The sequence below is a fragment of the Dama dama genome, chromosome 20 (genome assembly GCF_033118175.1).
Source record: "Dama dama isolate Ldn47 chromosome 20, ASM3311817v1, whole genome shotgun sequence".
Lineage (NCBI taxonomy): Eukaryota > Metazoa > Chordata > Mammalia > Artiodactyla > Cervidae > Dama > Dama dama.
In genome coordinates, this window is record NC_083700.1 from 106,215,949 (window position 1) to 106,222,158 (window position 6,210).

A 6,210-nucleotide genomic window follows, 5' to 3' on the forward strand; every position below is an offset into this window, starting at 1 on the left:
CTGCCCCACTAAGGGTTTGCAGGCTGCACCTTGCTTAACTAAACCCTGGAGTAGGGGTAAGAGAACTTCAGGGAACTTGATGGATTTTCTTTTTAACAGAGAACTAGTAACCAGAACCCCAAAGTACAAAATATCAACTCAGCACCTCTGACTAAAATGGGGGTGGGCTATTCAGAGCATGGTCAGCTCAGCCTCCTTCTCTCGTAACACCTGAGGTACCTCCCGTCCAACCTATACTTGGCTAACTTTACCAAAAATTCAAGGAAAATAATCATTATCACAACCTGCTGCTGCTGCATCGCTTCAGTCGTGTCCGACTCTGTGCGACCCCACAGACGGCAGCCCACCAGGCTCCCGTCCCTGGGATTCTCCAGGCAAGAACACTGGAGTGGGTTGCCACTGCCTTCTCCTTATCACAACTTACTGATAGTTAATTCAGTTTTACAGAACAGCCTTTTCACGATGAGTTTTGAATACAAATTTTTATAAAACAACTTTACAACTCATATAGATGTACACATTTGAAGGGTGCAGTTCAGTGAGTTTTGACAAAATATACCACCACAAAATAAACACCACCCCAACTCAACAAAAGAATATTTTCATCATTCCACAAAGTATCCTTTTGCCCCTTTGCAATCTCCTCACCTATCGCCATACATATTAACATAATCTGAGTAAGCTACAACTTGATAGTGGGAGCACTTCCAGAGACTCCCAGCCAGCCATCTATTTATTCCCATTTTAACTCATCCTCTCTCTCAATATTTACTAAGCCTCTTCTATTTAACAGAGAATGTCTTGGTATGGGGATTCAGCAGTGAATCAAACAAATCCCTGCTTCACTACCTAAAGAGGTGAAGATACAGTAGATGAAAAATAAACAATATAATGTTCCATAGTAATGATGAAGGTTGGACAGTGTTTGATGAGCGGAGTACTATTATTGATAGGGTCATCAAGGAAAGCTTCTATCAGAACACTTTCCAATGGGAAACATGCATACAAAGAGGCATCAAAACTGCCAAAAAGGGACTTCCTTAGTGGTCCAGTAGTTAAGACTCTGCACTTCCACTGCAGGGAGTGTGGGTTCAATCCCTGTCAGGGAACTAAGGTCCCATATCCTGCATGCTATGCAGCCACACTTTATTACATCTGAAACAAGAATTTTTTCTATTAAAAAACTTGCCCATTCTTTTCTTTTATTGAACAACCCCATTCTGGCACCTGACCAACTTTGTGAGTTTTCATTTTTGAAGTTTTTTCTGATAGCCCATGGTCTGGGAGCCAAAGGTTTCAGTCAAGACTCTACATCCTTCAGATACAAGGGGACCATCTTCCGGGAAGCCCTAATACAATAATAGAGTCCTGCAGTGAAGAAATCTCCAGTGTAGCTTCACAAAGCACTCTCTCTATGACCTCCTCTATCAATCCTTTATGTATCCTGCCCTTTTTATTAAAATAGAGAAAGAGAAAATTGAGTTATTAACCTCTCCAAAAAACAGATTACTGAAAGCAAAGTGACAGACTTCCTAAATGCACATATTAAACACACACACACAGACTTTTGCCTCAAAACAGGTGCCAAAAGTCTTGTAATTGGACATTCAGCAACTTCTCTTTGCTTGGCTCTGTCTTCTGCACCAAGCCAAGCTGTGCAGTTACTGCATTCCAGATGCTAAAAAGCAAATCAGGCAGAACAAAAATGAGGACACTGCACATGTGCCAGCTAAAAAGGCATGGGCAGGGGTCAGATCAACCTCTTTTGCTTTCTAAAAACCCTTGGGTTTCTTCAGTTTGTAAACGAAACAATTTAGTATTTTGGGCCCTCCCTTCCCACAGCACTGTTCCTTCTCCCTCTTCTAAAGTTACCTAAAATTTCTTTTTTTTTTTTTTTTAAAGAAGAAACAAGAAATAAAGCACCAAGACAAAAAAAAAAATTTTTTAATGGTGCCTCAACTATAAAAGATGACTGCTGCAAGCAGAAACATGGGTCCGTGGCTGCCACATCTGATTTTTCAAAGCAGCCTGAATCTACATTTTTACATGAAATCTCCCCGCTTTTTAATGTTGACAACAAATTCAAATTTACAACACTGTATGAGCCAAACAAAACACATCTGCTGACTGGATTTAGTCCATGAGCCTTCAGTTTTAAATCTCTGCCATAAAAACACAAATACGTGGTTCTTTCAGTGGTAGAGCTCTAACTTTACACCCTGTTTCCAATAACACACTATCATCTGAAAAACACACTACAAAATATATGAACATACATCTGAAAGCCCTGTTAGAAGGAAACCAAGAAGAAAATGATCTCACTCTTCACACACTAAGGTGCTCCATTTCTACCACTAAAATAGGAACTGTAAACAAAACTCCATAGAAAAAGGGACCTCCCTGGCAGTCCAGTAAGTGTGCTCCCAACATAGGGAGCATGGGCTCAATCTCTGGTTAGGGAATTAAGATTCCACAGGCTGCACAGCAGGGCTCTGCCTGTGGCTCAGTGGTAAGAATTCGCCTGCAATGCAGGAGACACAGGAGGCGTGTTCAATCCCTGGGTTAGGAAGATCCCCTGGAGGAGGGCATGGCAACCTGCTCCGGTATTCTTCCCTGGAGAATCCCATGGACAGAGCCTGGCGGGCTACAGTCCACAGCGTCACACAGAGCTGGACACGACTGAAGCAACTTAGCACACACACACCCAGGCTACACAGTGCAACCAAAGACAAATAAGGTTGTGGGGGGACCAACAGAAGAAAACAGTAGGAATGAATACGGATTTCTGTGAAACTGAGTTCTTTAAGTTCCGCTTCCTCAGTATGTGCATCAGCCCATTAACTCCTAGACAAAAGAAACTAAAAGCTGATTTTTCTATGGCATGGCATTTAACTCTGATTTGAAACAAACAACAAAAAAAGAGAGTTCCTGGAGAAAGTCAATCTTTTAGAAAGGTACCCACGACTCTCAACTTTCTCGGTAAGCTGTGAGCAATTACTTTTTTATGGGTTATAAACCTGCATTACAGACTCTAGAGAACTGGTTCTTAAACCCAGACTCTAATGAATGATGGACGGTAACGACCCCTTGAGAAAATGCACTCCCTCACAAAAATTTTCGAGTCCATGAAGCCCCCTGTAGTCCATGGACCACTGACTAAGAACGTCTTTCTCTAGAGAATACTAAAAGAACATAATGAATCCCTTTGCTTCTTTCCACCAACGCACTTTCTCTTTCCACTCCCCCTCTCAACTTCAGTCAACTATCACCTCCAGGTAAAATCAGTACAATAACCTCTTAACTGATGGTCCCCACAATCCAGTTTTCACACCCCTGGCAAAACTGATTTTAAAATGTAAATCAGAAGACTTCAACAGCTTCCCTAAACAATCTTAGCTCTCCAGCTCTTCTGTAACCACTCTCCTTACTGAAAAGGGCCACAATTGGCCTCTTTTCCGTTCTGAAAGCGCACTAAACTCTTCCCATCTTCTAGCTTTGGCACTTACTGTTCTCTCTACCTGGAATGCCTGCCTTGACACCCCTACTCTTACCAAAAAGAATTTCTCTGACCACCGTTAGGCCTCTTTTTTTTTTTTTAGTGTCCATCGATTTCCCTCCATGATACCTCCACATCACTTTTCTCAATTTGTAACTTATTTGCTCACCTGTTTTGATTTCCCCCACTACCTTGTAGGTTCCCAAAATGCAAGACCCCTTCTGCCTCACGTCCCCTTGTACTCCCAGAGCCTAGCAGAGGGGCCGGTGGATGGCAGGTTCTCAAGCACTATTTATTGTATCAATCAAATACTGAATCAGTCTTAGATGTTTACAAAATAAAGGTGTGAAGCAATCCACCAAAATCTAATCTTTGAGAGCACAGTATATTTTTTAATTTATTTTTAATTGGAAAATAATTACAACACTGACGGTTTGTGCCACACATCTATATACACATATACATGTGTATATCCCCTCCCTTTTGAACCTCCCTCCCACCAGAAAGAACAAGATTAACCACACTCCCTCAATCGAGGTTGTCATTTGGCCCAAGAGAAACAGGGTAACACCTCAAGATTCTTAGTGGTTAAGTTTAACTATTCTACAAAAATTAATAAATCTTAGGTCTTATGCGCTCAGTCAGCCTCATCCCACCTCATCTCGGTGCTAATCTCAGAAATACTCCAAGCTTCCTCCCTTCAATTTCTCAATTACAATACAGGACGCTCCGTAATCCATAATTTCACTGGCTATGCCAAATTCAAAAAGTATCTGGACTACCTATACTAGTAAAGAAATATGCTAGACAACTACTACTGCTGCTGCAAAGATGACTATCGCCACCACCACCGCTAAAACTGGACTGTACTTAGTATGCAGACTAAAACCATCAGTCTCCAAAACCAGCGATCTTTCACTGGTGCTAGGAGATTTAAAACACAAAAAGATGGAACTGTACTGAATACAAAGTCTTTTAGTTAAAACAGTTCCTTACAGAAACTTCACCTCTTCTACAAAATACAGTCAAGCCTAAATGGCTGCAGGGGGAGAAAAACATGTTTTTTTATATTGCTAAACTGCGTACACTGCTTCACAAACTTCCCAGCAGAGAACAAACTAAACCCAATTTGTTCCACAGGTTGTTCATGGTAGCAGCCAGCTCTGGCTCTTTAGCAGGCTTCTACATAATGATACAGGCTGTCTAGATAACAGGACAGGCTACAACAGACGGTATAGCCACTAATAAGAAAAGGGAGCGCCACCTGAAAGCGAAAAACAAAAGGACATGTCTCGCCACTCTGGGCCTCCACGCTATAAATCCTAAAATAGATGATAATGATAACAGTACTTAATACTCAGTAGGTAATAAGCTAAGCGGTTTTCATTTTACCTCACTTCATCTTCACAGTAACCCTATAAAGTGACCAGTGTTACTCTCTGCTATTTTGCAGATTAAGGAAACTGAGGCACCTGAAAGTGAAGCCCCTCGACCCGAAACCAAAAGCTAGCAGAGCCAAAATTTGAACCCAGGCAGCTGGCTCCAGGTTCCTTCTGTTATCCTGCCACCAGAAGCTTCATCGTCTCTCTCCGGCTTTCCCCTCAATCCAATTAACAACCTCCTGGTAAACACTCAACTAACACGGATGGCTTCCAACTTCTGGGCACGAGTGCTACTCCCCAGTTTCTGCTGCGATACTTCATCCCTCAGACTTCAAAAGGCAAAGAGAAGGGCTAATAAAAGTTGCTTGGGAGCTAAGGGAAGCGAAAGAAATTACCTTATTTAAGCGGAACACACGCCAATTACCACAGGAACGCAGGTCGACCTCACCTCCAAACCAAGAAAAATTACAAAGTGGACGCATAAATGTTCCCGTGACTGATAAATTTGGACTATGCCTCCTCCGGCCACCAGGCCGAAAAGAACGGAAGAGGTACTAACACTGAGTACCAGCCACATGCGCCCTAGGAGAAGGCAGATCCAGGCCAATGGAAATGGGGGGGTGGGGGGGCCACTCAAGAGTTCCGGGAAAAAATCCAAATAATAAGGTTCACCCCTAAAGGGGTGAGTGATTAAGCAGGGAGATGGAGAAAAGGGAGGCTTTCTTACAAGAAAGAAAAAGAGAGCTAGGAACTGCTCCGGAGAAAAGGCGGCCCTCAGCGTCGGGAGCTAGGCCGGAGCGAGGGGAAGCCCTGAAGGGCGGGGAGGGGGAGGAGCCGGAGCGAGCGGGGCCCTCTCTGAAGAGGCCGGGGGGCAGGCGCGGGGGAGCGACTCCACGCCAGGCCTGCTGGAGACCCTGAGCCAGCGGCCACGGAGAAAAGAAAAAAGACGAAACGGCTGGAGTCAATTGAGCGGCCCTAATTCCCATCAGGGGCCCTCACTCACCTGGGCCCACCGCAGCGATCGCAGCTGCAGCCTCGCAACGGCACAACCGGCCCGAATCTCGCCCCCGCCCGACAGCGCGCCCCGCGTCCCCGCTCTCAGACGGCGGCAGCCTCGGCGTCGCCCCGCAGCCTCTTGGGAAATGTAGTCCTAGCTCCCGCCTTCCTAGCCAACTTGACAGTCTATAGAACTACGTTTCCCATAAGGCAAGGCGAACACCGGGCCCGCCGCTTTGCGTCACGCGCCAGCTTGTCGGCAGTCACGTGAGCTTCTCCGTTCCATCCCCTCCCCCCGCCTGGGTGGCCTGAGGAAGAAGGAGGGAGGTGGACGGA

General features: G+C 44.7%; 1 protein-coding gene across 6 annotated transcripts in view; it reads right to left on the reverse strand.

Annotated features, from left to right (window-relative positions):
- The window catches only part of THRAP3 (thyroid hormone receptor associated protein 3), a 70,250-nt gene extending 64,246 nt beyond the window's left edge, over window positions 1–6,004 (reverse strand). For 2 of the 6 annotated variants that reach the window (XM_061122384.1, XM_061122379.1), the window contains exon 1: window positions 5,882–6,004. The gene's annotated coding sequence lies outside the window, so the exon portion shown is untranslated. Of the gene's footprint in view, window positions 1–5,273; window positions 5,423–5,881 lie in introns of those variants that run through there. The other 4 variants (XM_061122381.1, XM_061122380.1, XM_061122383.1 and 1 more) reach the window with 3 other exon arrangements.
- Between the last annotated feature and the right edge of the window lie 206 nt (window positions 6,005–6,210).